The sequence below is a fragment of the Lactuca sativa genome, chromosome 6 (genome assembly GCF_002870075.4).
Source record: "Lactuca sativa cultivar Salinas chromosome 6, Lsat_Salinas_v11, whole genome shotgun sequence".
Lineage (NCBI taxonomy): Eukaryota > Viridiplantae > Streptophyta > Magnoliopsida > Asterales > Asteraceae > Lactuca > Lactuca sativa.
The window spans coordinates 185,717,858-185,728,800 of NC_056628.2; the positions used below are offsets into that span (position 1 = coordinate 185,717,858).

Here is a 10,943-nt window from a genome sequence, read left to right on the forward strand (position 1 = left end):
GTTTCAACCCCCAATAAATAAATTTATTAATTTTCATCAATCAACATTAAATTTATTAATTTCATCAACCTAAAATAACCGTGATTACCCGTTCCCGTATTCCTAAACAATTTATGTCAAATAAGACAACCATCGGAGTGACAACACTGCTTTCCTCCGTAATTTATGTCAAATAGGCACGAAGTCACATCATCACCAGGGTTTATACAACAGGCACTAAGTCCATAGCTGCCAAGGTATCCATAGCTACCAATGTTCATCTATGCGGTACTAAATCCATAGCTACCAACGTACATATATAAGGCACTAAATCCATAGCTGCCAGGGTTTTTAGAGTACATCGGTGAACATATTGTTCACAACACCTACAGGTTGCGAGCCTGCTAGTGTTCCACTGGATTGTATAGAAAAGTCTGTGGTTGTCATTCATACTCTGCTAGATGACGAGGCGAATGTTTGGGTAAGAGCTTTTCTCATTTTTCACCTCTCACCCTCAACTCATGATCTATGTCACCTTTCTTCTCATCATCCAACTCATTTTTCATCACACACCAACTATTTCATATACCCACATTTTAACCAACATGTTTGTAGATATAAAATACATATACAGTTTAAAACCTATATAAAACATTCATTTAACATCCATCTCAATTAAACAAACAACATATATACACATAACATGTATTTTATATAAAATACTACATATCTATGTGTAAGATGAAAGTGACTACACACTCACCTGATTTAACGATAATCAGGCAACACTTCGTTTCTTAAAACGATCGTTCCCGATAAAACCGGGCTTCACGCGGACATAGTTTCGGTTTGAAAACTCTTTTTCTCGGGATCTTCGGGGCTCTGGAACTTGCTTCGGGTGCTAGGACGATACACTAGGCTTCGGGGGTATTTCTTGCAATTTAAGAGAGAGTATAAGGGTGAGAGATGTAAAGAAAGTAAACAAAAATCGGGCAGCTTTGAGTTCTATTTATAGTGGCTGAACATCGGGGTTATGCTGGGTGTAATGTCCTCGTACATTGGGCATAATGTGATGCAGCTCAGTACGCTGGGCGTACACCGAGTACGCTGGGCGTATGGGTGGATCATCTCAGACGCATCGGAGCTACGTACACGTGTCGACCATGCGATGGAGTTGGCTGCGTGGCCTAACTCAGACCATGAACACGAGTACGCTGGGCGTACTCCCTTACACTCAATGTACTCCGAATTTCCAAGCTTCTAAAACTTGATTCTTTTGCATTCAAGCTCCATTTTTGACGTTCTTTATATCCACGTGTATGTGAGACTATGCTCAACAACTTTCATTTACACTCCGTTGGTTAATTTTGACTTTATTTTTAAAGTTATATTTTTAACAGGCCGGGACATGAAAAGTTCGTTAAAAATTCATAACTTCTTCATCCGACGTCTTTTTTTGTCTGTTTTTACCGTTGCACTATTGTCGAAGAGATCTTCGATTCTTGTTTAGATTGTTTTGGCTAAAAATCACTCGATCTAAATTTCAAGTTTTGGGTTGCATATTGCTAAGTCGAAACTTAGAAAAATCATAACTTCCTCATACAAAGTCAGATTTCGGCGTTCTTTTTATGCACGCTCTCGGTTTAACGAACTTTACGACTTTCATTTAGATCACTAAGGATAAAATTTTTTCTATCATAAATTCACTATTTACTTCACGCAGTGTCGTACCGGTTCTGTCGCGAAACTTCGACAGGTCATAACTTCTTCGTCATAACTCGGATTTCGGCATTCTTTATATATCCATAATCCTTGTCATGAACACTACAACTTCCTTCATAGATATCATCTTTATCTAATATTAATTTTCGAAACTTATTTTTATTCGTAATCATATTAATTAAGTTTAAAGCACATAATTCATTCTTATTACTTCAAAACGAGTTCCAATGGTTGTCTTAGACTATTAAATCATTATTAATGCTTAGCCCAGAAACATGGGTGTTACATAATACACACTGGGCATAGAGGCTTCTTGTATTGGTTCTTCAAGATCAACACGTTCAACTTTAAATTTTTTCCTTGATAATCACATAGAGTTTGATGCTCTTGATCACTTCAGCAGGTTCATAGATAGTAGCAAATTGATTGAGGAGGCTTCAATGTAATTTATCACATAACTTCAAATACAACTTCACCTTGCTTCTGGGGTTGAAAGGTTGTGTGTCGAAAAATAATTTTCACTTCTTGTTCCTCGAATGAATATTCTTCATCGATCACAGATGTGTCTTGAAAATTAATCATGACTAAAAGTCCTTGTGGATCACAGAGTCATAAAGACCCTTCTCACCACCGTTGTTCAAGAACCCAGCCTATGCTCAGATGGAGACTACTCGTAGTATCTGTGTGAACACGGAGGAACGCACTGCGATTTGTTGAGTATCGGAGAACTACTTATGTGTAACACCATAAATTTCGAACCAAATTTTCAATTTAAAAACACATTTATCACAATTATAAAGTCACAAAATGTCACAATTTCAAATTATTAAATCTCATATCCAAAAACTGTATATATCAAAACTCCAGGATCCTCTTAATTTAACTCTGTCTCCGATATGTGTAAAATCAAGCCGGTGCCTTCCCACGATCCTAAGAAAACCTGAAACACATGACACATAACACAGTAAGCATGAAGCTTAGTGAGTTCCCCAAAATACCACATACAACATATTAGCCACTCGAGGCTATAACTCTGTAAAACCCTTCGGTCAACGTGTCTCAGTGGGACCCTTTAGTCCCACAAATCTGATGGACCCTCCGATCCTAACTCTATGAACCTTTCGGTCCTAACTCTGTGGACCTTCTGGTCCTAACTCTGCAAACTCTGAATAATAAATAGCATAAATCACATAGAAATAATACAGTATATCACAATACACAAATAACATATAAGATACTCTGTCACACAACTCTGATTACCACTCTAGGTCTGTGTAGTAAGAAGACTCGCCTCAGAGCTAGTAGGAGTAAATACGCACTTGGCACTCTCGTATTATCTTCCACCTAAATACATTAGACAAGCATCTAATCAATACATCTCTTTTACTCATTAAACTCCTAAGTTCTCTTATTCCCCTTTTAACCCCCGAGATGGGTAAAAGACCCTCATCCCTCCAAGGTTCCAGAAGCTACTAATTGACTCACTCACAAAGTCAACAGAACTCCCATCGAGTCAATAGTCCAAATCGACCCGACTCGTCAAGTGCACTCGTGAGACTCGTCAAGTCCCATCGTATCTCAGAGATCCTCAGAAAGTCCAACTCGACGAGCTAACCTTAACTCATCGGGTCATCATATGACTCACCTAAATTGTAACAAACCCTAAACTACTCGCCAAGTCGACCCATCAACTCAGCGAGTCTATTTAGACTCCCATGCATTCAGACAATTTCAAGGGGGATTCTTTCCCAAACTTTAGATCTACACTCTTAGGGCTCATAAGTCACGAAAAGTAATAGACTTTACATCCATGCATGGCATCTAGAGCAAAAAATGCCAAAAACATGAACAAATTGGGTTATACACACTTAATGCTTCACCAAAGCTGGATAAATCAAGGACCTCAAGGTGTTTGGGACCTCATAGGGTCCAAATATGTGGTTGTAACTTCCTCATGACCCCCAATTCACAAAATCCCCAAAAATGATGAAGAAGAAGAACCCTAATCTACTAAAATGAGAGATCTACATCAATGAAAGGGAAAAGTCGAGTTCAATACAACCAACGAAAGCTTGAGCGTGAAAACCAGCAGATCCAACACCCTTCTTTGATCCTCTAGCCTGAACCCTCTTCTTCCTTGCAAAAACACCCACCAAAAGCTCACAATAGCTCTCTCTCTCTCTCTCTCTCTCTCTCACTCACTCTAATCCCTCAAGACTCATTTAGGGTTTTCTCTCCAGAAGGGTAGCTGCAATAGGAGGCCTTAAGTGCCTTTAAATAGGCCTCAAGCCCGGAAAATTAGGGTTTCCTTCACCAACGCTGACTCGGCGAGTCGGCTAATGGACTCGTTGAGTCCATTCATTAATCCACGTCACCAGCCGCGACTCTACTCGACGAGTTGAGGCACAAACTTTTTTAAAACAAATATTCAACAAAAAATTGGTGGAAAGCATCTGGTAACAGAATCAATAGCCATTATAGTCTAATAAAAAAGAAATAAATAAAAGATCTTTGATCATATGGATGTTGTCTTCATCCATGATAAGATCTTATCCTTATTGCATCAATTATCTTCTTTCCTTTGATACCTTCACATAAAGAAAAATGTCATTACCACGTACTGAGGAATTACTCAGGAATAAGAAGTAAAACCACTATGAATGGTCATACTTGATTAACCATACACCATGGCTCAGGGATTCTTAAACTCATTCAGGTAATATAGGAATTTGAGTTTTCCATGTCCTACTATATATACAATTTAAGCTAAAAATATCTATCGGATTCATCGGTGGTTTGGATCATTTATTCTCAAGCACAAAATCCTCCTTCACCTTTTCTAAAGTAATTTGTTTGACTTAGAGTTTTACAGGTCGTAAGTACCAACTTGGAGTCTATTATACAACTTATTGTAGGACACATTGGAGTACCTCAAGTTGTCAACATACACACTAGAATGGATGACTATCGATTCAAGGATGATGAAGACACCTAAACCATAATGTATGGGATATCCAATACTCGATAGTTTTATAATGCAATTCCTCATCTTTCGATAGTAAGGTGTGAATTCTTCTCAAACTCAGTTTGAATCCTTTTAGAGTCTCCTAAATCATCATGAATTCGGGCCAAATCAAGTTATGAAAATTCTTGAATATGTCATAAACACCCATATTTTTGAACTCCTTGCAAAACTTTAGATCCATGGACTCTACCATGTAAGAAGGAACATCCTTAGAGTTTCGCTCATAGTAATCAACTCTTTTAGGATCTCCTAGTGATTCCAAGGGAATTGATTATTCAATTACACGAACCGTCTTGTTCATATTAAGTACACTTCTCAAACATAGTATCCGTTGTGTATAGGTCTTCTACATAAGATCTTCATATTTCAAGTATTTAAGTGGTGTAGTATGTGAAACAAAAGAGTTTATATATGAAGGCATCTATAATATTCAAACGATTTATACTAATTTGATAGTATTTCTTACAAAATAAATTACCTAGAAATGCCAAGACCCATATTTCACTTTAATTATTGAAAAAGTTTTTGTAATCCCAGAAGGAAGTTATTTAGGTAGGTAAATCTCTTTACCAATTCCACTCACTATGAAAATCTTGGATGTGTTTGAGAATCATTGACTTTCAATGTTTGACATGTTTAATCCCTCTATTCTTATCTTGTTATGTGACCGGTATTCTGTAGATCATAGTAACCATTTGAACATACAATGTTATGTGACCCAAGATACTTTGGTATCATAAACTTCAGTTCACTCTCTTAACACTTAACTAATGCATTTGGCTATGCACTTTCCCATGCCAAAAGAAATTAGGATAATAGTGAATTCCAAATGGATAGCATAACAGATGATTTACATTTTGACATGAGTTTTTGTTTCTCTAGTTAATTTTTTTTTTTTTTTTGACAAAGTAATTTTAATACTCTTTCTAATATTCATTAAGACCTTAGTAATACTTGATCTTTTGTCAAATACCATTTAACTTTATTTTGAAAAAATCGTTTGAAATACTTTTAAATAATTTATAAAATTCTTTTATAAATCTTTTGTCAATTATTAACTTTCATTTGATAAAACTTATTTTAATATTTTTAAAATACTTATAAAACATTTTATAAACCTTTGTCAAAAGTTATTTGATTTTTTTGACAAAATATATTTAAAATACTATTTTAAAGCTCTTTTATAAGCTTATTATGTCTGATACTAATTCCATATAAATTAGTTAATACTTTCAACTAATTTGTTGTGTTATGGTGTGGAGAGATCATTTTTTGTAGTAATTCATGCAAATGACAAAACATATAATCTAACACAACTATATGTAAGGTAAGCATTACTTCAATCTTATTTGTTTGCTTGTGAGACATCACACATGCAAGCTAGGCCAATCTCAGGATATACTATAATGTTAAGCTCCCTATGAATTCAACATCCACACATAATGCTTATTTTGGAAGCTTACAAGACTTAGTCTCCATGGCCTTTTCTTGGTTGATTATGGTCTTCACTTGCGTACAAATTATATCCTAATACATTTTTCATCGAGTTTAATGACCAATGATAAGAAATACATGTTATAAGAAAAATGAAAAAGCAACCTAAGATATCATATTAAATCAATGCATTATCGAGTCCATGTAAAGAATAAACACTGATACAAAATTTTTAAAAAAATATTATGATAAGGATTTTACCAAAACAATAACTAGAATTTAAACATTAATCATTGTTCATACGTTACAATGTCAATAAAAACATCTTTAAACACATGAACATATAAACACTACAAATGTGTTATTGTATGTTAAAAAACATTCAATAACAGAATATATCTAGAATCAAAGATAATGCGAATTAACAAATTCAAATTTTTTGAATCTAGGAAATGGGTTTTGACTTGATACACTTTTTTGTTTCTCGAAAAATTACATAATAAAACTCTTTTATTTTTGTTATTTACGAAATATGAACATACATAAAATAAATAAAAAAACCTTTTATTTGTTTTTGTTTATGTAGCCGTTGACTATGTTTTCCAAACCCTAGTTGATGTGTATTTTATATATATACAAATAATTACCAATGTTTTAGAAACTATACAACATCAAGCAAGTCAAAACTAATTTCTGGTGCTAAATTAGATTATGGTGCTCATTAACAAAAATATAATTAAATCAAGCAGCAGAAGAAAAACATATCAATTACCATAATTCAGTCAAAGGATCAGATTCATGCATTATAATAAACTTTTCTTATCTAAGAGGAAAGGTTTAGAATTACCTTGTCAATGGAGACTTTGATGAAGATAGGGTTTAAACCAAAACCCCTCGCCTCTAACCAACCCCTTCTAACATCCCACCTTAATCTAATGCCTCCATCGTTCACTCAGCCACCCATCCACTATAACTCCTCATAAACACCTCGATATATATATATATATATATATATATATATATATATATATATATATATATATATATATATATATATATATATATATATATATATATATATATATATATATATATATATATATATATATATATATATATATATATATATATATATATATATATATATATATACTAGCCGTAGACCCGCGCAAAGCGGCGGCGAAAAATAGTTTCTCATTCGACAATAAGTTCTATATGGAAACATGTTAGATTTCAAGTAACACAAAACATATGCATATTGTTATCGATCGGTTTTACGGCAACAAATAAATGTAACTCTCGCAATACAAAAGAAAATAAATATTTTGGCGTGTAGTGTACGTTTATAGTCCTTCATTTTAGAAATCAGGACACATCCATACGAAGTCACTTGCTTATATCTTTATTGTTATTGATAAAGTTAATAAAAGGGAGAATCAAAGTTAATCTTAACAACCCGTTTTGCTTGATACAGATAAGTCTAAACGGATATATCCTATTATCCACTTTACTATCTAAAGTTTTAAACCGAAAAATAATAAAATTAATACAATCATATTTCATGGAACATGAATAACAAATGGAATACTAATTTTCCATTAGTCATAAATCATACATAGATATTTTTTCTTCATATTAAACAAAGTATTTGATTTTACAACTGACTGGTCAATTTCGATTAGAGGACATAAATAATAAATAAAAGTTTAAAAAATTACAAATAAAAGGGCTTATATAATGGATTATTTGTTTTATTTTAATTGGATAAGAGATCGGGTCAAATTTTTAGAAGAGATAAGATTTCAAAGGTAATCAGATTAAAATTTAATATTATTTTATTCATGATTAGTTGTACTTTACGCTTAGAGAGTTGAATGTCTTAATAAAAATTATTATTTTATTGGATCTATTTATAGAAATAGTAGGATTTCTTTTATAAGTTAGTAAAGATATATATATATATATATATATATATATATATATATATATATATATATATATATATATATATATATATATATATACTATCTTATAAAAGAAATCTCACTAAATCTAAAAATAGATTGAATATAATAATATTATTTTTTTAAGACGTTCAAATTATTAAGCTAATAGTACAAGTAGTCATCAATAAAATAATATTAAAATTTAACCTGTGTTTTGAATCCTTATATTTCTCAACAAATTCTATTTCGTTTCCTGAATTTCGGATAATTCAAAATTTGAAACCATCAGAAAATACATGTTGATTCAAATATCCCTCCTACAGATGGCTCTTTCTTAACAGGTTTTTATTTTAATCCTTACTTGTAATTGATTTTTATCATTTTTAACTTTTTGTATTTTTATCTTATAAATATATTGGGTGAAGGTTTTATTATATCAGGTTTGTTCCTAAAAATGTTTTTACTATGTTTCTTTAATGTGTTGGCTTTGCAGGTTCAAAGAACTCAACCAAGAGGGTCAGTTAGAGCATTGTATTATCATTAGTTTGTATATTTTGGCATCTTACTTTTGCAATAAAGAACGGTTAAACACAATATTTGACATGATTAAGGTAGTTTGTATATTTTTCATCTTGTTTAGTCTAAAAATGAAACCTTTTTCATCATTGGTCCTTATACTATCAAGTTTCATCACATGGACTTCCTGATTACGGTGATTATTATCCTTATTATAAGGTTCTATATAGATTTTGTTCAATATTTTAAGGTTTCGAGAACCTAAATCAATATGAATCCTTGAATTACATACCATCATTGAAAATGTTTTAATTTGTGACCAAACTTGGTTTAAAATCACAATGAACAAGTTGACACCTGAATATTTTCGTTTTCTCAAAGGCCTATTTATCGACTTTTGAATCACAACACCTGATATTCTAAAGGTTTATTTTTATAAACTATTATTTATATATTTTAGCATTTTACTTAGTAGGACATTAAATTAATAAAGGAATTAAGGAAAACGGAAAAAAAAGAGGACGATAAATTGTACAAGTGGTTTGGATATGTATAAATGGAAGTCATAACCATTTAGGGGGTGTTTGGCAAAAAACCTTATTGCTTATTAGTTTATTAGCTTATAAGTTAATAAGTAAGTGTATGGTAACTTATGAAAAAAAATGACGTATTAGAGGTTCCCCATCAGAATAAGTTATTTTAATCCAAACACTTTTTTAACTTATAGTGATGTGGAACCTAATAAGTTGTTTTAAAAAAGCTTAGCCAAACACTCCCTTAATATGATATGGTAATGCTCTTGAAAAATAGATGTCATTTAATATTCATTTCTCGAAGTGAACGCAAAATGGTTTTAACTCTAAAGAGATCAAATGATTCGCCGTCCGCCGCTTTGCGCGGGTAGACGGCTAGTATATATATATATATATATATATATATATATATATATATATATATATATATATATATATATATATATATATATATATATATATAGAATTAGGTTCAAATGTTTTCAATAAGTATTGTGTGCCTCTAAAAACCAATCAGAATTAAGCAAAAATAAATTCAATAATAAATCATAAAAGGGTATAATAGTAATCTAGGCCTAATTATTTATGGTAAAAATTAAGTCAATTAATATTCCGTTGTATTAGGACATTAGTTCACAAACCCTATACACATATAACCTATTCCATCTATTTCTCTAAAATCCGTCGGCCACAAAATCTTCTCTGTTTATAATTGCTGGCCAAAAAATATCACCACCCCTCTTCACCAAAATCGTTCATCAAATATATGAACGAACATATCATCATCTATCCACCTCTGTGTAAATTAGGGCTTCTTCACCTCTTCCTTCCCCTTCATCAAAATACAATTTGTTAATCACCAAAGTTTTTTTTGAATCCATCATGTTCGTCAGTATCAATATGCTCGATTGTTAGTGGTGGGTTGAAGATGATGATTTGCATTTCATTCTTGCCTAACATTATCAATTTCCAAGTCTCGGCTATTTGGAGATATTTCATTCAGGTAAGTATTTTTTTTCAAGTAATTGTTCTATATTCATTATTTTGTTTATGGATGAAAAGGAAAGAATTTTATATACTTAATTCTTGTCTAATAATGGTCTTCTCTCTTTCTCTCTGTTATGTTTTTGATCCACCATATAACCATTTCCAAATTGTCAGAATAATTCTTTTGTTTATTTGTTTTTAATTGGTATGTTCTTATTATAATGCGAAATATGTAGAAGCTATCTTTTATCGGTTTACCTACAAATTGTCAATTTCAATTTAGGTAAATTTTGTGTCTATCGGAATTTGACACAACATTCATTAAATTACATTTTTATGTACTCTATAAATTTTTATCTAATTTCATTCATTGTAATACTGTTTGGGTTACTTCCTCACCATCTCATTCTTAACTGTGAGTAACAATGGATAATTATTATGTTTTGTGATTATTGATGCATCATGTATACATATTATTTTTCTTAGATGTGATCTATTTTTGATTTTATATATATATATATATATATATATATATATATATATATATATATATATATATATATATATATATATATATATATATATATATATATCTTCATTCAATTTTTTTGTTTGATGGATCATGAAACTAATTTTGATTATAGCAAGTTTCTCACAGAATGTTACCATCACATAGTTTTATTTGATGACAATTATTCTTAAAGAATAGTATATTCTAGCAAAATGCATTTTATGTATTCTAGTAGAATGTATTTTATTTATTCTGTCAAAATTTATAAAACGATTCTTATCAATAATATT

The 10,943-nt window shown here is 31.4% G+C and overlaps 1 long non-coding RNA gene across 1 annotated transcript; it reads right to left on the bottom strand.

Annotated features, from left to right (window-relative positions):
* Positions 1–2,471: 2,471 nt before the first annotated feature.
* LOC128126673 (uncharacterized) lies at positions 2,472–7,134 on the bottom strand. Its single transcript, XR_008224642.1, has 2 exons — positions 7,008–7,134; positions 2,472–2,641 (listed from the first exon to the last, which is right to left on the bottom strand). It is a non-coding gene; the product is annotated as an uncharacterized LOC128126673 (long non-coding RNA).
* Positions 7,135–10,943: the final 3,809 nt, after the last annotated feature.